This window comes from Alligator mississippiensis, chromosome 1, assembly GCF_030867095.1.
Source record: "Alligator mississippiensis isolate rAllMis1 chromosome 1, rAllMis1, whole genome shotgun sequence".
NCBI lineage: Eukaryota > Metazoa > Chordata > Crocodylia > Alligatoridae > Alligator > Alligator mississippiensis.
In genome coordinates this window covers 235,234,806-235,256,172 of record NC_081824.1, presented here as the reverse complement: position 1 = coordinate 235,256,172, position 21,367 = coordinate 235,234,806, and the positions used below count along the sequence as shown (strand labels likewise).

At 48.3% G+C, this 21,367-nt stretch overlaps 1 long non-coding RNA gene across 1 annotated transcript in view; it reads left to right on the top strand.

Annotated features, from left to right (window-relative positions):
- The window catches only part of LOC109281299 (uncharacterized), a 74,854-nt gene extending 53,723 nt beyond the window's left edge, over positions 1-21,131 (top strand). The window contains exons 5-7 of the long non-coding RNA XR_002087899.2: positions 18,137-18,317; positions 18,669-18,798; positions 20,572-21,131. This is a non-coding gene — a long non-coding RNA (uncharacterized LOC109281299). The remainder of the gene's footprint in view (positions 1-18,136; positions 18,318-18,668; positions 18,799-20,571) is intronic.
- Positions 21,132-21,367: the final 236 nt, after the last annotated feature.

Sequence of the window (21,367 nt, the reverse complement as noted above, 5' to 3'; positions counted from 1 at the left end):
GTTCTCGGGGGAGGGATAGCAATCAGAACTAAAACATGGAAAAGATGTGTGTGAACAATAATCATTGTTTATAAGGTAGAACTTTTGTCTTGTTCTGCAACACAGCTTTTGCAACGTTGCCAAAGTGGCATGTGAGTGTCTGCATCCCTTGAGGGTATATGAGAGTGCCACCTCAAAAACAGGACAAAGTGCAAGCTCAAACAGAGAAGACTAATAGCACTTGTTAGCATGTTCTGTATTTTTGAGATATGACCTGACTTGTGGCACTTTAACACCCTGCTCAAATCACCCTGGCATCCCCGCCCAAGGCACTCTACAAAAGACCCTCCAAAGTCACAAGCATAAAGATGACAGCTAGGCAACATACCTTGTGTGGAAGTGGAGGTCCCAGGTCTCTCCTCCTGGTGCTCAGAGCTCACACAGGATGTGTCACCACAATGCACCACTGTGCTCTGAACTCAAGTTGCTGACAGCAGCGCCTGTGGCCAGTGTGGTGGGAGAGCTGCTGACATTAGTGGAACTGCCCAGTGGAAAGGATGCCTTGGTGCTAGTGGTTGTGGATTTCATAGATTTCATAGACATTAGGGCTGGAAGGGACCTCGGAAGATCATCGAGTCCAGCCCCCTGCCCAAAGGGCAGGAAGTCAGCTGGGGTCATAGGATCCCAGCAAGATAAGCATCCAGTTTGCTCTTGAAGGTGTTCAATGTAGGCGCTTGAACCACCTCCGGTGGCAGGCTGTTCCAGACCTTGGGGGCTCGGACAGTAAAGAAATTCTTCCTTATGTCCAGCCTGAAACGGTCTTGTAGTAGTTTATGACCATTTGACCTAGTCGTCATCCCTTGGGGCGCTCTGGTGAACAAACGTTCCCCCAGATACTGGTGGTCACCCCTGATAAACTTGTAGGTGGCCATCAGATCACCCCTGAGCCTGCGCTTTTCCAGGCTAAAGAGCCCCAGGGCTCTCAGCCTGTCATCATAGGGTCTGCTTCCCTGACCTCTGATCATGCACGTGGCTCTTCTCTGGACTCTCTCAAGCTTCTCCACATCCTTTTTGAATTGTGGAGCCCAAAACTGGACGCAGTACTCCATCTGCGACCTCACCAAGGCCGAGTACAAGGGGAGAATGACGTCCCGGGATTTGCTTGAGAAGCATCTATGGATGCAAGCCAGCATTTTGGTCGCTTTACTAGCTGCAGCATCGCACTGCAGGCTCATGTTCATCTTGTGGTCAATGATGACCCCCAAGTCTCTTTCTACCACAGTGCTAGCCAACATAGCACTGCCTGTCTGTCATTTCAACATATCCATAAGTCGATGCATGCATTGATAGTTGACTGTGTTCTTGACCCGTGTGCCCTAGAGCTGTGGCCTAACAACATCCCTTCAGAACTTGGCACAAAGCGATTTTGCCTTGACATGGCACTGCTCAGGTGTTTTCTTGTGGCCACAATCAATCTACCATTCCTCTGGAGACATCGCAGTATATGTGCTAGTTCACTTTCAGACTGATCACTGATCACTTTCAGACTGATCACGAATTGGTGAATTGGCGAAGCCCCTCTGGTTGTGCCAGTATATGCATGAGGCTCTTAACTTCTTGGATGCTCCATGCAACTGTAGTCTTCTTTGCCACTGTCCGCTTGGTCCTCTGACATTCCTCAGCCATCTCTGCTCTGTGGGTGTACCCCCAAGTGTGCTGGGGCATCATTTTTTGAGTTCTGAGTGACCTATCATTGGAAAGGTCACCCCCAGCACAGCAGTACATTTTACATGGCAAAGTAGCAAAATTTGGCACTAAACCCAGATGCTGATCAAGGTTAATTTTGGGGAACTTTGCTTGCCTTGTGCAATTATTGAGCATATAGGCTTGCCTGAGAGTGGGCAGCACCCAGCAATGCTACTTCAATGCTGAACTATGATGAGTGAAGCCCCTGGGGTGGACCATCTTTGTCAAGCACTTTGTGCTGGGTGTCTGGTGACAATGGATGGCAAAGGGATCAGGGCTAGTGCTGCCATGGGCACCTTCCCGTTCCTTCCAAGACCTGGCTTGGCAATGGTTTGGTGGCAATGGTTTGGTGACTGGCCATGGCAGGGTACACCCCTTGGGGTGCCTACCTGTGCCATTCATGCCTTGGGGAACTGTTGGGGTGGCCCCTAGTTCAAAGACAGAAAGACATTTTTGGCTGCTGGGTGAAGCAACTTTGGAGGCTTGGAGCTATTGCCCTGGCCAGACAAAGCCAAGGTGCATGCTAGGGGGACCTTGGGGACCATGGGGACAAAGGTGGGGAGTTGCTTTGGTGAAACTTGAAAAACTGGCTTTGTCAGCCCTCCCCTGCAGCTTGCAGGGAACCCCAGGAACCCCTGAGTTCACAAACTGTTACAGATTGTGCATTGCTGGGTGCTGCCCACTTTCAGGCATCCTGAGTGCAGAAAATTGGGGTGCTGCCAGGGCAATAGCCCAGGGAATGCAGCTTCCTGCCAAAACCCTGTGCAGACCTGCAGGAGCCGTGCATGGGGGAAGAAAGTATCTTGATCTGAAGCGCTGAATACTCTGGGGAGCAGGGTTATTTCTGGGTCAACCCATTTGTGCACAGAGATAAGGAGACAGTGCCATGGTCTGCTACTGTGCTTGGTGTCAGGGGGAGCTGTCCTGGCAGTGGAAGAGCAGCTTGGGTGACCAGTGCGATCACCCTAAAAATGAAAGCCCAGTAAGGTTCAGAGGCAAACAACGGGCAAAGCCCCTGGTGTGCACCCCCACTGGAAAGCCCGATGAGCTGCATGGTGCCGTGGGCTGTCAAAGGGTGCAGGGGAAGCACTGGGATGGGCAGCTTCCCTTCCATTCCAAGACAGCTAGCACTTTTGGGAGCCCATGTGACACCCAAAGAGAGAACCCCTTTTTTGTGGGTTTACAATAGGCACTGTCAAAATCAGTGAGGGACCTACAGTGCCTCACGCTGAGAGAACCCCTTTTTTGTGGGTTTACAATAGGCACTGTCAAAATGGGGGGGAAGGGGGTGGAAACAAGAAAGACACGAGGACCTGCCTTGTGGTTTAGTGACTGGCCATGGCAGGGTGTACTCCTTGGGGTGCCTACCTGTGCCATCCATGCCTTGGAGAACTGTTGGGGTGGCCTGGGGAGCCTGTAGTTCAAAGACTGAAACAAATTGTCGGCCGCTGGGCCAAGTGACTTTAGAGGCTTGGAGCTATTGCCCTGGCCAGAGAAAGCCAAGGTGCATGCTAGGGGGACCTGGGGGACCATGGGGACAAAGGTGGGGAGTTGCTTTAGTGAAACGTGAAAAGCTGGCTTCGCCAGCCCTCCCCTGCAGCTTGCAGAGGACCTCAGGGACCCCTGAATTCACAGACCATTACAGATTGTGCATCGTTGGGCACTGCCCGTTCTCAGGCATCCTGGGTGCAGAAAATTGGGGCGCTGCCAGGGCAATAGCGCAGGGAATGCAGCATCCTGCCAAAAACCTGTGCAGACCTGCAGGAGCCACGCATGGTGGAAGAAAGTATCTTGATCTGTGGCGCCGAATAGTCTGGGGAGCAGGGTCAGTCCTGGATCAACCCGTTTGTGCACAGAGAGATGAAGAGACATGTACCATGGTCTGCTACTGTGCTTGGTGTCAGAGGAAGCTGTCTTGGGAATGGAGGAACTGCCTGGGTGACCATTGGGGTCACCTTAAAAATGAAACCCCAATAATGCTCACAGGCAGACAATGGGCAAAGTCCCTGGTGTGTACCCCCCGTTGGGAAGCCCGATGGGCTGCATTGTGCAGAGGAGTGGCAAAGGGTTCAGGGTTAGTGCTGGCATGGGCAGCTTCCCTGTCACCCAACAATGTTGTCGACCCCATCAACCTCCGAAGTCTGTGAGGGTGGAAGAGTGCCTAGCTTGGATGGAACTGTTTCGTGGGTTTACAATAGGGGGAATCAGAAAAAGGGGGTGGGGGAAGGCAAGAAAGACCTGAGGCATGGCAGTGGTTTGCTGGCCAGCCATGGCAGGCAGGGTGCACCCTCTGGGGTGCCTACCCGTGCCATCCAAGACTTGGGGAAGTGTTGGGGTGTCAGGGTGACCAGGGGAGCCCTTAATTCAACAAATGAAAGAAATTGCTGGCTGCTGGGCAAAGCAACTTATGATGCTTGCAGCGATGCTTGCAGGGAAATGTGAAAGGGTACCTTGGCCAGCCTTCACCTCCAGCTACAACGGGATCCCAGGCACCCCTAAATTTACAGATTGTGAAGGAATGTATAACACTGAGGGGGGAGGGAAAGGAGGGTGCTGGAAGTGGAAAAGACCTGGGAAGGCAGCTTCCCACCAAAAACCTGTGCAGTTCTGTGGGGGGCAGGTGTGGGGTGGGGGTGCCTGGGAGAGATCAGGAGACAGCACCATCATCTGCTGAGTTGATTGGTGTCAAGGGGGAGCTGTAATGCCAGTGCAGGAAATGTGTGGGTGATCCCTGGGGTCACCCTAAGTCTAGCATACCAGAAGTGATGGGAGGGGAAAAAGTGGATACCATGTAGATTGTTTCCCTCCCATCACTTTGGGTGCTGTTGGGGTGGCCAGTGGATCTCCTGATTGGAAGACCAGAAGAAATTGTTGGTTGCTGGGGAAAGCATCTTTGTATTCTTGCAGCATTCACCCTGGCCAGAGAAGACCTGCTAGCACCAGGTGGGTCTGCGGCTGCAGGCTTCCCTGGCCTCTGGCTCCCTCCACACAGCAGGTAGGGAATCTGGGGGTGGGGCTGCAGCTGGGCTGGAGTGTGGAGAGTGGGGCTGGGATTGGGGTGGGCTGCTGCGTGGAGCCCTCTCCCAGAGGGGTGGCAGCAGTGCGGAGCTCAGGTGGGCAAGGTGTGGGCATGAGGGGGGATGGGTATGGGGACCCCGCCCCACACACACCCTCATGGGGCACAGCCTTGGGAGGCAGCGGGGGGCAGAAGCAGGAGCAGGGGTGGTGCTCTGCTTGGCGCTGGTGCCTGACTCCAGCCAGCACTGTGAGGAGTGCAGCCCCTACTGGGCTGTTAGTTGTCCTGGCACTCTCCGCACTTGCGGGGTACAGGAGGGAAGCCTCAGGCACTGGAGTGGGTGGGAAAAGCAGCCATTTCAGTGCCTGGGGCTTCCCTCCTGTGCCCCTTAAGTGTGGGGAGCACCGGGGAAACAAACAGCCTGGCGGTGGCTGCACTCCTCACTGCAACATACAGCGCTGGCCAGAGCCAGACACCAGCACCCCCACCTGCTGCTGTGCCATAGGGGGAGTGTGGGGGGAGCCCCAGACCCCTGCCACTCTCCTTCACACCCCACAAACCACACACACACACACAAACACCCCCTCTCTCCAGTGTTGCCTGCATTGACTGCAGGAGAGGACAGTGTATTCCAGAGCCACGCACCCATACCCACACCCCACAAACATCACACAATCCCCAACATACCTTATGCCCCCCCACAAACAGCCACACCTCCTCACAAACTCCCCCCACACCCCACCATAAACATCCCCACCCCCCAGACCTCCCACCATACACACCCCCCATTACACCCCCCCCAACCACATTCCCCACACAATATAAAATACTAAAAATTTATTTTTGAGTTAAGCAATCACCTCTATATACAGTACACAAACGCAAATCATGACCAAAATATTTTTTTGTAGTAAAATTAAAATATGTTATAGTAGGTGTTTGAGTTTTGTATGATTTGTTTTTTCTGGTTCTAAAATGGCAACCCCCCTCCCCCAAAAGGAATATTTTTGGCAGGCAAGGGAAAGGACTTATGGTGGCAAACGTCAGGGGGCGGGGCAAGGGGTGGGACTTGCAGTCTCAAGATGGCGGCCAGGGGGCAGGGCACCTGTCAAGGGACAGGTCTACCCATGTGGCCCTCCACAGCTGACCAAACCTCATTAAGTGGCCCTCCACCCAATATAATTGCCTGCCCTTCTGCTAGTGGTTGATGGTCTGTCCCCCGGTGATCTCAGTTAGATACCACATGAAAGAATAAAGGGAGAAACACCTAGGCACAATGGATGCTATAGCAGCCAAACTTAGTGTGACACAGTAGTGTAACTAAGGTGGGGTGACTGGGGCAGCCACCCTGGGTGCTGATTTTTTGAAGAAGGGGCAAAAAAATAACAGCTTCCATTGCAGCTGTGTGAGTGTGCTGGTGGCATATTGGTAGCCAGAATTTGTCATTGCTTCCATGGGTGTGTCCAGATGAGCACAGGTGTGCGGTATGCGGTGCCGCATTCCCTTCCATGGCACCTCACTTGCTGCACATGCAAGCCTTCCCTGCACTGCTAATTTGCAGCACAGGTTGGTTTTTTTTGACACCAGGATCTCCACACCTGCACCTTAAAAAGCGGGGTGCCACACATGGCACACATCCTGGCCAGGCTCCATGCTGCTGCATTGGTGCAGCTGCAGCCCCCAGAAACCCTCAGGACACCCCTACCCCACCTGGGGCAGCATGCCACACCCCAGAGTGCATGTGCATTAGTGTTTCCTGGCGACAAGCAGCAGTGGCACATATGCTGCTGCTGTTTGTCCCTGGGCAAATGCACATTCCCACTCATGGGGACATGCCCCATGTGTCCAGTAGTGTAGTTGGAGGGGCAGCAGAGAGGTGACTGGGGCAACACCTGCAGGTGCCACCTTTGTGGGGGCTACAGAAGCAGTTGTTGCCACAGTGGTCGCTGATCATGCTGCTGCAGTTGGCACAGCAGAAGCTGGCACTGCCCAAGGCTTTGTGTCACTGCCCTGGGCAGAGAGCAGAGGCTGCGATGCCTCTGTGTGTATTACTGCTTCCCCAGGAACTCAGCTTCCTTCATATGCCTCTGGTATCATGATTTGGTCTGAGAATAGCGATAGGCTTCTTGCTTTTGGTAAACCTATGGTCATTGATTTCCTATCACTAAACATACCACCACCTGCAGATCTACTTGTTTTTAATAGGCTTCCAGGATAGTTAGGCATTCCAATAGATTATCAGGTTATGCTTAGGGTTTTTAGGAGTAAATATTCTCAAGTGGCCTACATATTCTCTTTTGGGTGCCTCAGTTTTGGGTGTTCCACCTGAGAAAAGCTGACATGCCCAGGTATTAGAGATATTGACCCTACTTCCGTGAATATGACTTTCTATGGCATCACATTCCTGTGAGGCAATGAGGTTGCAAACCAGCAAGGGAGAGGGTCCTGAGTATAGAAGACAAAACTCTTTCAAGAGCTAGACCTAGGCAGGAATTCATTCCAATGAGACAGGCCAGAAGCTATACTAAGGAAAATGCCAAACTCAGCACGCTGCTCAAACACACACAACATACCTGCTCATTCCCTCCATTACACACCTGGATGCACAGCTCACCCACATAAAAGCTATTTCTCCTACAACCTGGGAAGGAAGTCAGACATTGATATATCTATTTTTGAATAGGTGGGAAGCAGTGATATATTGTGACCATATAGACAGGTAGGTTAGGTAGGCAGAGTGAGGCAAAGGTGCACCTGAACCAGGTTTCCAAAGCCTGTGCAGTAATTCCATCACAATGCCAGGCTTGGATGAAAGAACATTGCCTCAGCTGTTGAATGGAATGGTTGGAGGTCTTTCCACTGGCATCTCTAAACCAATAATGGTAGGTGCCAGGGAGGGTAAAGAATAAAGGAAAGAAGATCATTCTAGAGATATCTGGTTCAATGCTTCCCCTCTCAAGCACTCACCTTTGCCACTGCCAGAGATAGGATACTGGGCTAGATGGACCATTGGTCTGACTCAGTATGGCACTACTTACATTCTTTGTAAATGAAGACAGAGACCTTTAATTGAGTTAGTGCTGTGGGCAAAAGCAGTACAGAGAGCAGAGCAATAGCATAGCTCTGCCTGCTACACAGCTTAGCTTATACATTTTTTTCTCAGAGGTTCTTTTGCAGATGATTGAATGGATGGGAAAAGGAGGAAGATTTTAGCAGTAATGCTCAGCTTTTGCTCAAAAGAGCTCAAAGGTGGGGTGAAGACAAAGTCTTCAGCAGAAAACTGACAAAAAAACCCAAGAAAAAATTATGAAAAATAAAAAAACCAAGGGAAGCAAACGGTTTTATGAAAAATTTCTTGTTGAAATCCCCAATTTTCCATCCAAATTTGCAAGGCCCTGGGCATGTTCTGCTGCTCAGCAGAGGGACAATAAAAATAACTAGCATTTTCAACTCATGAATCTCAAAACTCTTTATAATGTATATCAGTGTCTTATTGATTTTATGTATGAGGAAACAGAGGCACAGAGCGGGGAAGTGACTTGCCTATGGTCACCCTGCAGGTCACTGCTGGGGTTGCAAATAGAACCCAGGTGTCCCGTGGATGTCATGTTTCCTCTTCAGTTGAGCATTATGATTTCCAGGTTTAATTCTATCTTTTTTTATTATTATGGCATTTAGAGCTGCAATCAACTTGGCCCTGGATGCTGGAACTGTTACAACACCTGAAGTTCTGCAATTTTGCTGCTTTTTGTTCTCTTTTCTCTGTGTTATTGCCTTAGTCTATTTGGATCAGTTCTCTGTAACAGGCTTTTTAGGTCCTATTTTGATTTCAGCCATCCCTTTCAAGCATAACACCCATTGCCCATCCTGGCATTCCTCCTTGTTTTGACAGACTTCCAGGAATTCTAGCAGTGCTATCTCCTCTTTTTGTTTATTATTTCCTTCATATCTCTTTCATCTGCAGTGAAGGTTATGCTAGGTCAGACTCTCTCTGTGGTTTTCCTACCCAGTGACTTCCAAAATGCCAGTACCATGTTTAGAAATGACAGTTAAAATTAGGGATCTGACGCAGTCACTTTTTTTTTGGAATTGGGCTCCTGGTGCTGAAGCACAAATGTTACATGAGTGCCTGCCCCAGTCTCTGGTATGACACATCACATAGAGATAAGGTAGCGTGGTATTTAATTAAAAAAAATGTAACTTGCGAGGAATACCCATCTCCGGCCCTAAATCAGTGGTGTGGTTTGGGACCTTGGAGGCTGTAGAGGCAAATCATATAGCTACGTTCAGAAAGAGCCTAGACAAATTTATGGATGATAGATCTGCTAATAACTATGAAACAGAACAGTCATGGATGTTTCTTCTAGCATCTCTATATTAATGATTGTGGATGGCAGTAAGGGTAATGGGCAGGTGATAGATCACACTAGATATACCTGCTTCAGTGTTCTCCCTCTAAAGTATCTACTCCTGCTATTCTTAGAGACATGTCTATTTGTAACACAAGGGAGAATGGGGCCAAGCCCACAAAGAATCTGTTAACCTCCTCTGTTATTAGAAGGGGCTATTAAGTGTGTAACAACTGGATACTTGGGACAACTAAAGTGAAAACAAGAATGGGAGTGTGGGTCAAAGGTTAACAACGAGTGCTCTAAGGGGGGACACCAAGCAGAGCACACTGGTCAGCGCCCACTGGCCCTTAAATGAGTCCAAGGAGTCAGTGGACATTGTCCACTGAAACTCTGCCCAGAGATGTGAATGGATGAGGAAGACAGCCCCATAGCCATCAGGAGGTACCCCTGGCCAGAGTTTCCTTCTTGGTCTGGTAGATGGCTAGCTTAGTGAGGACTGGAAAGAGGTTGACCAGAAGGTCTCAGGACTTGGTGGGGCCATGGATGGGGGTGCACAGGCAAGAAGGTATGGGGAGTAGTGCAGCCAAAACCTCAGCAAGAGGTTCTTAAGGAAGCAGAAAAGGGGCTGCAACCTGGCACATCAAGGTAGACATGTGCCAGGGTTTCCCTCTGCTAGCAGAAGGAGCAGGTGTTGGAGGTGTCTTTCGAATGCACCAAATACACATCTGTGGTGAGAGCTCCATGTAGAAGCTACCAGCTGAGATCTCTGAGGACCCTTGTACTTGCCAAGGGTGTCCAGCCATTTGGTCTTGGTGGGATGTGAGGAAAGGCTGGTGGAATATGTGGAGCACAAGCATGTTGAGCTGGTGGCAATGGAATGTTTAGAAGCAGACCAGACTGGTATCTCCCAGCTTACTGAGATGGTGCAGTAGGGACTGCCATGGGGCCTACCTGGGCAGGGGTCCCACAATGAGCTCTGGGGGACTGAGGGACACTGGGAGGTAGGGTCTGCCCTTACACAGGACCTGCTGGACAAAAGTGTCCAGCAGGACAGTTTTGACCTTCTGGAGTATGCACCAGGGTACATGCAGTATGGGCAGCCTCATGCACCAGGCCAGTGCAGAGGGATCTGCCCGCCCATGCCTGGCATAATCCAGGAGGTCCCTGATATGGGTAATATTGGCCAGGACCACCTTCCAGCACACCTAGGGCACATCCATTGCTGGTACCAGGAACTGCAGGTTTTTCAGCAGGAGCTCAACACAGGCAGATTAATGCACAGGCCCGCGGGGCCCAGGCCCAGGGGCCCCTAATTGGCAGGCCCCTTACTGGCTTTTTGGGAGGCCTCAGAGGAAAAAATGCTGCTAGTCATATCAGAAGTCTCAGAGGTGGCAAAGAAAGGTGTGTCTGATGGGGCACCACACCGCCTGGTTATCAAAACCATAAAGGACAACTCGTAGACCTGAAGGTGAAAGGTTTGGGCCTGACTGTGGAAGCAGACCAGGCCCTGCCCCGTCTCATGGAAGGAGAGGCTCAGGACACCTGCAAAGCCCCACAGTCATCTTGGCCTGAAGAACCCCGGCATTCATCTCTGGAGACTGGCCAGGAGCTCTGGGGGTATGGACAAGGTGTTAAAGTTGGGCCACAGCATGGACTGGATGAGCTGGTTGATGACTAGTGCCCTTCTGCAGAGAGAGAGGCACTGGAGCAGCCTTGCCCAAGTCTGCAGCGGCTCAGACACCCTGATCTCCAGCCGGTGCCAAGGAGGGATGACTGGGGGACAGGTAGACCCCCAGGTAGAGTAGTGAGCCCATGCTCCAGCAGATGCGCTGGAGTCCATATGGGAGCAAGCTGTTGGACATGGACTACATGGACCACTGATCTACCTCAGTATGGCACTACTTATGCTCTTTTCTAAAGTGATGATACTGCTGTGCCTTCTCCAAAAAGCCTCAAGGCCAGAACGCACAGCCCTTTGAGCTTTGTTACACATTAATTTCAGGCAGGTCAGGGAGCTATTAACTCCTGGATTGTCCACACGTTATGATGAGTAAATGAGTTTTAAGCACCCTTCAAGCATCCTGGCCCTGGCTCCCCAAATGGGACAGGGGACTTGGAAAGAGCTGCAGGGGAGGGGCAGGTCCTAACCCGCAGCCCTAATCCACACCAGTGGATGGGACAGCGAGCTGGGGCCTGCCCCGCTCCTGCAGCAATTTCCAAGCCCTGCATCTTGATCACCTGATTGGGGCATGGGGCTGGGACCTGCCCCTTACTGGGACTTAACAGCTCCCACTGCATGATCACAGGGCGGGAGCTGGAGATCTTGTTCTCTACCCAGCTCAGTGATGGGGGATCTGGGTGGGGAAGAGGCTGGAGAACTTGTTTCCTACCTAGCTCCATGATCATGGAGATGGGTGGGGAATGAGCTCTCCAGTCTGTTCCCCACCCAGCTCTGTGATCATGGAGTTGGGTGGGGAACAGGCTCCCCAGCCCCTGCCAGCAGGTAGCTCCCAGCACCAGCTCTGCAGTCACGGGGTCAGCACTGGGAGATTAAGAGTTTATGAAAACTTCCTGCTGCTGGGACATAATCCCTGCCCAGGCTCTGCTGGCAGAGCTCACCCTAGCAGCAGGCAGCTCCCGGGGGCAGGGAGCAATCTCCTGTTCCCTGGTGGCCAGCTGACCAGCAGCAGGTTTGCTCTCAGTTAGGCATCTACACGAGCGCTACTGCACAGTAACTAATCACAAGTAAATTTGCTATTTTCATTTGCAAGTAGCAAATTTACCCATGATTAGCAAAGTTTACTGTTCAGTAAGCATCTGCATATGTAGATGCACATGCTTACTGTGCAGTAAACTATGCTACTGCACAGTAAAGCACCTTGTGTAGATGCACCGTAAGTAATGATTTACTCAAATCCCAGGAGACTGAACTGTGGAACTGGCAGCTTCCTCTGGAATAACCAGGGCAGGGAGGGTAGGTTTGTCCCTTAGACATGTTTAATGCTTTTGAACACATTTGTAAATTCTCAACTAAAATTTACAAATGACATATGGATTCAGTCATAAACATCCTCAACTGGAAAGGGATAAATGTTGACTAAAGAGCCATTCCTCCTATTTGCTGAATAAACAGGGAAACCCACACTGCCTTCAAGTCAGGACAACCAAATATATGGATAGGAAAGTTAGAATATTTCCCTTTGTGGAGACTGCTACCTTTTCTTCTTTCTCTGTACCCCAGCCTCCAACCGTAGATCTGCAAAGTTGCTGCCATGTTCCCCAAGTGTTACAACTGCGCAAATACAAAACAGTAAAAGTAAAGGACTGATACCTGCTGTGTGATAGCTTATTTGTGCACCTACAATGTTTCACAGTAAGACATTACCCTATAGAACATCACTGCCTTGAAAATGTGGCATTATGAGTCATTTAACAGGAAACACAGTTCTCTTTAATATGCTGTCCTGAGACTCAAGGTGAAATAAGAATGAGAACTCAGTGTTACTATTTTAGAGGGTAATCGGGAAGCAGTTAGCAAATTGTAGGCGATGCTTTATACTTCCATCCCTTTAGATGTCATCGAAATGAGATCCTAAATCAATACTATTGTGCCTCAGAGAGGCCTGGCAAGGCTAAATTAGCATAACATCATAAATGACAGCTTTACCTATTTGTCTGACTTTATGTCAAAAATAGGGCCTGCAGTTGAGACCCAGCCCACAGGGCCTCTCAGTCTGGGTGGATGGGCTACCAGCAGGCACTGGAAATTGAAAAGCGTGGCCTGCTACAGAATTTGATGCCCTTTGGGCCCCAGTGGGCATAGCCATCAGCAATGAGCTTCTCTCTCTGCTGCCTCTGGACCCCTCACTGCCACCACTGCCGCTGCCACTGCCACCAGACCCCTTGTTGCAGTGACCATTGTGGCAGCCCTCATGCCCCAAGCTAAATCCAGTCCACAAGGAGCCACACGGTCTGGATCCAGCCTGGGTCCTCTGATGAGTTTGATGCCCCTGATGTAGAGGAACCATAAATTATTATTTCATCCAACCAAACTATGCAGAGACCTCACCATTTTGGATGCAACCATACCACCTTCACCAGACTTGTTTGTCAGGCTGAGAGCAGTGTTTCTCAACCTACTTAGGTCGGTAGCCCATTCTTTGAAGTAAAAATTGTTACTGACTTCCTTATTATTAGGGAGTTAAAAAAACAACAACAACTAAGCTTCTGCAATAATAATCCCCATGCCTTGCCTCAAAATCTGCCTTCTGCCCTCCACCCCCACCAGCACCACTCTGAAATCTTTTCTTTGCTTCATTATTGTAATGAATATTTCAGTGTCTCAAAACCCTTTTGACTGTCTTTCCCAGCCTTTTTCCAGGGATTATGGCTCACCAAATGAAAGAACACTAGTTTAGGGGAAATAAATCTGCTAATCAACCATCCAGATTGAGTGTTCATTTTTACCCTCCTGGGGGAAAAAAGTATAAGGGTGCCACTAAAGTCAGTGGAGCCATTTTCTTTCTCATGAAACCCATCTGCACCTCTCTGGAAGGAGCCCTTAGCAAGCAATGGCATTTTTGAAACCTCCCTGCTTTTGTAGGCTACTTTCATAAGAAATCAAAGGCAGCCTACATGGATAAATTCATGCTGTTTAAAAGAAATGATTGAAAACATCAAACATATGGTATGGGAATTCATGGACAATTACATGCTCGTGAATATACCTTTATCTCCACCTGGTCATTGAGTACTTCTGAGACCTCCTTGTGTCTCTAATTTCTGTGGGAGATATTTAATTACAGTAGAGTTCTCTGCAATGATATGTTTCTCAGACACTTCAGTATCTCTTGGAATCCCTGCTGGGTTTTTGGTTGTAGCCGTGTTGGTCTAAAGACATGGGCAGGCAAGGTTCTTTGAGTAGATGTGATATATTTTATTAGATCAACTGAGTAGTTGGAAAAAAAGTTCTTGGCAAGCTTCAGGCATAGGAAGTCTCTGCTATTCTGAGACTGCAAGGAATGAGAGAAGCTGAAAGTGTGACAGGCTGTCTGTGAAAATGGAAATGGCTGGAAATTAGGCAGAAAAGGAGGGGAGGGGAGTGTAAAAGGTCAGGTCTGACAGGTACCTGGTGAATCAGATGTCAGGCAGGTTGTAATGTGTCATAAATCCAATGTCTATATTGAGTCCATGATTTTTTGTATCCAGTAGATTTATGAAGTGAAGTTTGTAGGCTCATCTGTGAAAGGTGTGTTGTAAATTCCTTTTGAGGATCGGATCTCTCAGTTCTAATCCTTCCTCCCCTTCCCTGCTTTACCTTTTGTTTTCCTAATTTCTACCTATTTACATTCTCACTGACATCCTGCCACACTTTTGGCTTCTCTCATTCCTTGGAGTCTCAGAACAGCAGAGATTCCCTATGCCTGAAGAAAGGCAACTTCACCTGAAACCTTGCAAATAACTTTTTCCCAACTACTCAGTTGTTTTAATATAAGATATCACAGCTACCCAAAGAACCTTTTCTGCCTCTTGGAATCCCTAGCATTTGCTGAGAACACACCCAGTGCTGTGTACCTCCCCAGGGTGCATATCCTTCCTTAGCTGGCAGGCAGCTCAGGGGCAGCAACAGCCTCTTCCCTTCCCACTCTAGCTTCTCTGGTTCTGTTTGTGGTGACAGTCCTAAAGACAGCAGGTGCTGATCTTAGGAGAGTGCAGGCAGTACAGGAGAGTAGGTCTCCGGAGGCTGGGACTGTGGTCTCTTATCCTTGTATTTCTGTAATAGCATACAGTACTTAGTGCAATGGGCCCATGATGTGGCTGGCTTTCATGCTGGATGGCAATATAATTGTGTGTTAGCAACAACAAAAAGAATGTCCGCTTCCTGTCCTTGTGGAGAGGCCAGTGCCTATTGCTCATTTTTGCACCAGAAGGCCCAGTGGAAGACTTTGGAGAACAGTGGCAGGGGTGAGCTTGCTTGGTGGGCAGTGGGGTGCGGTATGATCAGCAGGGTACCTCCAGGGTGGGCTAGAGTGGAAGTGAAATAAAGTAGTAGAGAATCTGTCCTATGGATGCTTGGGAGGAGGGGGGCGTGTAGAAACCATGAGGAGCAGGGAGGAAGGGTTCTGATGTCTTGCTTTCTCCTGAATAAGATTTTTCTAAGAGCAGGGCTCTGCTGGGTAATTGTTTTATTTCTTAAGGCCACTGGCATCCCTTCTCCTAGGGTTCTTACTAGACTCCTGCTCCTATGAAGATGTCTGCATGGACTTAACTTTATATCAACCACCTGCCCAATTCAGTGGAACTAGTCCAGGTGCTGAAAATAAAACAAGAGCATTCATAAAGCTTTGTGGAATGAGGGTCTGCATTAGAGCTGACAGTTTGTTGTGTGTGGGGAAAATTTTCATTTCATAAGCACCTGGCAATATTGTTTTCTTAAATTTAAAATAGGCTATATTTTATGAATGTAAATAGTAAACTGAAAAATCCAGCTTTCTTGGCAGTCAGTATGGATACGAGAGGTATTCTAGGTAGAATGGAATGTAACACAGTAGAGTACTGTAGTTTGGGACTGATGTTGTCTTTGAGGTTTTTTGTCCAAACGTGGAGTCCTTTGGACGCTAGACTGCTGATTGCCTTTCAAAACTTCAGTAGTCTGAAATGTAACAGCACTTGAACACAGTGACTTGATCGCACAAGCCAAGCCTGCAGAGCAGACCACCTGTCAGACAGAACTTGTTAAAGCATCCCAGTCAACAGCATCTTTTCATTTTGTTTCAAGGCTGGAAGAGGGAGATTTCTTATTTTTGCAGTCCTAAAACCAAATCTCCTAATCTGATTTTTCATTAGTTTTCTTCATATCTGAGTAATTGGGCGTGCTCAGTGCACTCTCACACAAAGCCCCTGCTCTGAGGAGAACATTGTGTCCCAGAAAAAATGAAAACAGCTGCAGAACAGAATTAAAAGTGAGGAAAGGACAAATGATCCCATTATTTATCTTTGATTTTTCCCACAAAGAGCTGTACTAGGAGACAGAGATAGGTTCTCTTTCAGTTAAACACTGATGTGCTGTAAAGACCACATACAGCTTTTTCACATACCTCCAGGCAGCAAGTGTATGTCCTAACAGCAGGCTAAGCCTCACTATTTGCAAAGGCAGCCAAAGATAAGGAAAGCTGGCACTCTCCACTGTGTACTTAGGAGACAATCATAGGTGCTGGCTTTGGTTTTTGAAGGTGGGTGCTTTTTTTTGTGTGCTTGAGCCCCAGGGAACCCACAGAGTTGGCACCTATGGAGCCAATCCTCTGCCCTACCCAGCCCAAGGAACAAGGGTAGGCAATAAGTGATGTATGAAAGATGCATCTCCCTTGAACCCCAAAGCTGCTGCAATACTGCCTTCTAAAATGGCGGCAGGGAGCAGAGAAGGCATCTGGCTCCATTGTGTGGGACTTCCCCCCGATGGTGTGCAAGTCCTGGGAGCTGCATAACACAGCCCTATGCGATAGAGTTGGGCAGGCCTGGTTCCACTCCTTGCCACTAAATGCAGCTCCTGAAGCTGGCTGGAGCTGCATGCCACTGGGCAGTGTGCACCGGCGCAGGCCACAAGCGCCCTGAGGGCCCGCTGTCTGTTGCTGCCAGCAGTAGAGACTGTGCGCCATGGGGGTGGTGGTGTGGGGGGATCTCCATACCCCCTGACCTCCCTCACAGCCCACAACCTCCCCACGCACACAGCCACACCTCCTCAGAAATCCCCCACACACCCCACACCACACACCCCTCCACCCTCCCAACTACACCCCATACACTCCCTCCCACCCACAGAATTTACAAGACTAAGGCTTTATTTTTGAGCTATTATGCAATTGCCTCTATATACACTATGCAAATGCACATAAATCAGGACAAAAATATTTTTTGAAATAAAATTAAAATACGTTATAGGAGATGTTTGACTTCTAGTATATGATTTGGTTTTTTTTTCTGGTTCTAAGATGGCAACCCCCCTAAAAGGAGTATTTCTGGGGGGCGAGGGGAGGGACTTCTGGTGGCAAAGGTCAGGGCGTGGGATGTCCAGTCACAAGAAGGCAACTGGGAGGCAGGGCACCTGTCAAGGGATGGGGCTACCATTGAGGCCCTCAACAGCTCACCCAAACTAATTAAGCAGCTCTCCAGCAGAAATAATTGCCCACCCCTGATCTAGTCCAACCCCCTGCTCCAGGCAGGATCATCCCTGTCTGAACTATCTTAAGTGGTTCTCTAAGCTGCTCGTAAAAACTCCCTGTATTGGAGACTGCACAGACGCTCCAGGCCGTCTGTTCCAGTGTTGTGTCACTCTGAAGCGTTCTATGCACTTCCATTCCTACACCTCACTGAAGAGCAGTGGGAGATGGGCTTGTGAAGGACAGATGTTTAAAGATTCCCTGTTATGTATAGGTGTAGATGAGTCCTAAACATGATTTTAAAAAATGCCTGAGCACTTAACTGTCATTGGTTTTTAATTGGAGGGCGTTTCTGTGTGCAGTGAAAACACCACCTTGTCATCCTACATATCTCTGAGAATAAAAGGCCACCAGTGCCCAAGCTCCTTTTGAAAACGGGACTTTGACCCTTATGCGTAGGTCTTCACTGCAGCCAACCGGGGTTCTCATCAAGTCTCATACCATTCATGAAAAAGACCATCTGACCTGGCACTCACGGGTGGGTAGTTCTCACCAGCCGTCCCACCAGTCCCCCCGAGGGGCATGTTCTCCTGTAAAGGATAGGAAAAGAATCCTAATGTGTCTCAACACAAAGAGCCATGGGATCAGCCCTCAAAGCACATGATCCTCCTGAACTGTCCTCTCTTCATGAATGAATGATAGTGAAGGCACTGTGCCCAACTTTGGGCACTGCTCTTCAAAACAGAGATGGACAAATTGTAAAGAGTCCAGCAGAGAGCAACCAAAAATGATTAGCAATCTAGGAAACATGACACTGTGGGATTTTGCTTTCCTCTGTACCACGGCATATTATAGGGTGTTGGTGTTTCTGGTTTTGTGTTTTGCAGTTGTGATGCGTTGGAGAGGATGAGTTTTATGACACTCTGGTTAAATGGTTGCCTACAATGCACGAGACTGGATTCAAAGTCCCGGAAAGCCCCTTCCACTCCTATGTTCCTACTTTGCTGTGTCCCATGCCTGGTCAAGAGCAGAGGCAATGAAGACACAGGAACACAGTTTGGATTTGCTGTAAGGGATACTCACATCAGGGTTATAAAAAGCTAGGAACCAGTCACTTAGAGTTACTGTAGGGGGAAGGCTCACTCTTAACTCCCTCTGGGCTTTTTTACACTGCTTCCAGCTGTGTTGGGGAGCACTGCTGTGAAAACACATCCTGTTCCTGTAGGGATAAAAATGATAGTTTGGAGACTTTCCCTAATTTGGAGAAGATGGGAATTGGGAGTTGGTGCTTCAGGGAGCAGCTAGTTAGGAGTCAGTCAGAGAGACAGACAAAGGGTATGCAGATGTTGCACGATGCTTCACAAATTAGAACATGGGGTTTTGTTATCATTCATGTATGCCTATGTTTATTGAACCCAGTGATCATTACATGGTGTCAAGAGCGGCAAATGAGAAAGAACTTAAAAGAAGTTGAGATCCAAACTGAAAAAGACATTCAAAACCAAGAGCAAATGGAGAAACACAGCCATGTAGAAGGACAAGGACCTCTGTAAGTGATCTGCCTGCTCAGTCAAGTAAATGGACAGTTAGTCATAGACATTTTGCAATCTCCGCCTGCCTTTCTGATGTCAGGGAATGTGTGGTACCTAGCCACAGGGACAGAAGAGAAAAATGGCAAAGTCAACTCCTCAGTCGTTTTGCATATTGTGGGGGCAGGGGAAGTTCTGGCTGTTTATAACACCTTTACTTTTGAAGAAGGCCAAAATAATGCAGTTAAGTAAAATACCATTCAAATTTGAGTACTGCATGCCAAAAAAGAATGTTACTGTTGAAAACACTGATTTTTTAATGTGCAAATGAACAACAGGACAAAGTATGGATCAGTATGTTACTTTACTAAAGCAACTGAGTAAGAACTGTGCTTTTGGGAACTCAACAGAATCTCTAATTACAGATAGGATTATTTGTGGCATTGCAATACTGTATTATAAGAAAAAATACTGCATGAAGGAGACTTGTCCCTGTAAAGACTATCCAAATGTGCAGGGCATCAAAAACTGGGAAGATCCTGGCTGCAGAAATAAAGACACCAAAAAGAATCATGCATGCGGTAGGGATGAAAGCATGTGGCCAGAAAAAAGCCAACTCACAGGGTGGAATTTTCCACTTGTAGGAAACCTCCTTACACTGTGGGATTTTCTTGTGGTAAGGAGCATGCAAAGGGGGAGAAAGTTTATAAGCCAGGGGGTTCCCAACCTTTTTATGCTGTGGACCAGCAAACCGCGGACCGGAAGTGACTGTGGGCAGGCAAACTGCAGACAAGCAGTGGGTTTTTTATACATAGTATAAAAAGGGGTTGGCTGCCAGTCTGCAGTATGCTGGTCACTTCTGGACTTCCACTCCGTCAGCCAACCCTCCTGCAGACTGGCAGCCAACCCTTTGTGTCCCAGTACTGGGCCATGGCCCAGGGGTTGGCAACCCCTGTTATAAGCCATGGAGAAGGTGTGGTAAGCAACATGGCCCTGAAAGTTGCATTGCATTTGGAAAGCTCTGTTTTGTGTCACAAGAGGAATGATTTTGCCAAGTCCTGCAGATCCCAAATACATAAACCTGGAGTGCAGACAGCTGAGCATATGCTGGAAGAGGATTAAAAAAAAAAAAGTTCACTAATGATGTGTAAGTGCTGACAGTAGGAGGCACAACTCTGCATTGCTGCTGCCCTCCTGCTGCTGTGGGGCACTGGCTCTGACAGGGCTGCAGCCACTCACCACTCGGTTAGTACAGAAATTGCATTGCTGCCCTACTGATGCTGGGCCTTGGCTCCAGCTGGGTTGCAGCCCTGTGCCCCATGCCCACCATTTACACAGTAATCTGAGGGGCCACATACCCCGCCCTCCCAACATGTCACCAACGAATATGGTAGAATCAAGCAAAATCAATGAGAGGGACTGGATTCTACCAGTGGAAGTGCAAGGAACAATGGTTTCATTTAAATTGGAACCAGAGCTCAGGTTAACATTTTACCAGAGCACATATATAGAAAGTTAAAACTGAGGCCAAACGTGAGTTCAACAAGCATACAAATAACTCTCTATTCAGAAACAAATATACCAGTGAATGGGAGATACACTGCTTGCATCATATAAAAAACAGGGTATACGAACTGCCACCCATTGTGGTACCTTGGGAAGTGACATCAATTTTGGGTCTGGCAGCTTGTGAGAAACTGAATCTAGTTAAGTGTGTGCTTGCAGAAGAAAAAGTTACAATATCCTGATAATGTTCTTGGTCACTGTAATCCAAATCCGGACATTCTTTTTAGGAAGAAACCAATCGTTTGAGAACACAAGAAGCAACCTTGTCTCTCTGGGAAGAAATGTACCTACAAACACAAATACCGTCATGCAGAAAGAGGAAATCAGTCTCACTGGTCTGCAGCTAATGAACTTTGTGCTATGTGCAGAAGCACAGCTCCCAAAATGCAATTCAGTTGGATCCCAGCATAAGGAATCAAATCTATCAAGATTTGGAGGAAAAACTTCACATGAAAAACAAATCAGAAACTTCCTGAGTCAGGGAAGAAAAATTAAGCCTCCTGAAGGACAGTTATTTGTTAAAAGAGTTACAGAAAAGGGTGAATGGGAAAGATGTACTCCAGGTTGAAGAACTAGTAACCTAACCTCTTCTCTGTAGGTGGGTATAAATTGATTTTTATGTAAATGACTTTTGTAATTGTTAAGAGGGAAGATGTAGTGATAGAGGTTATAGTTTGAGACACTCCGTATTCTGGAGAAATTGGAAATTGGGAGATTGTTCCTTAGGGTGCAGCTAGTTTAGAGTTGCTTAGAGACAAAGGGTCTGCTGATGTTGCCTACTGCTCTACAAATTAAAGAGTGTTGTCCTTCTCATTCATGCATGCCTGTGTATTTATTGAACCTGGTGATCACTACTGACCCCATGCTTCTGCTCCACATGGATTAGATGGTGAAGTGTGATGCAACTGCCATGAAAAACAGTCCTGGGCATGTACCAATAAACATATCTGAGACTGAGAGTGGTGCTGAGCTTGGACCAAAGAATGGTAAATGCAGAGTTAGTCAGCAAGCTCCCTAGCATGG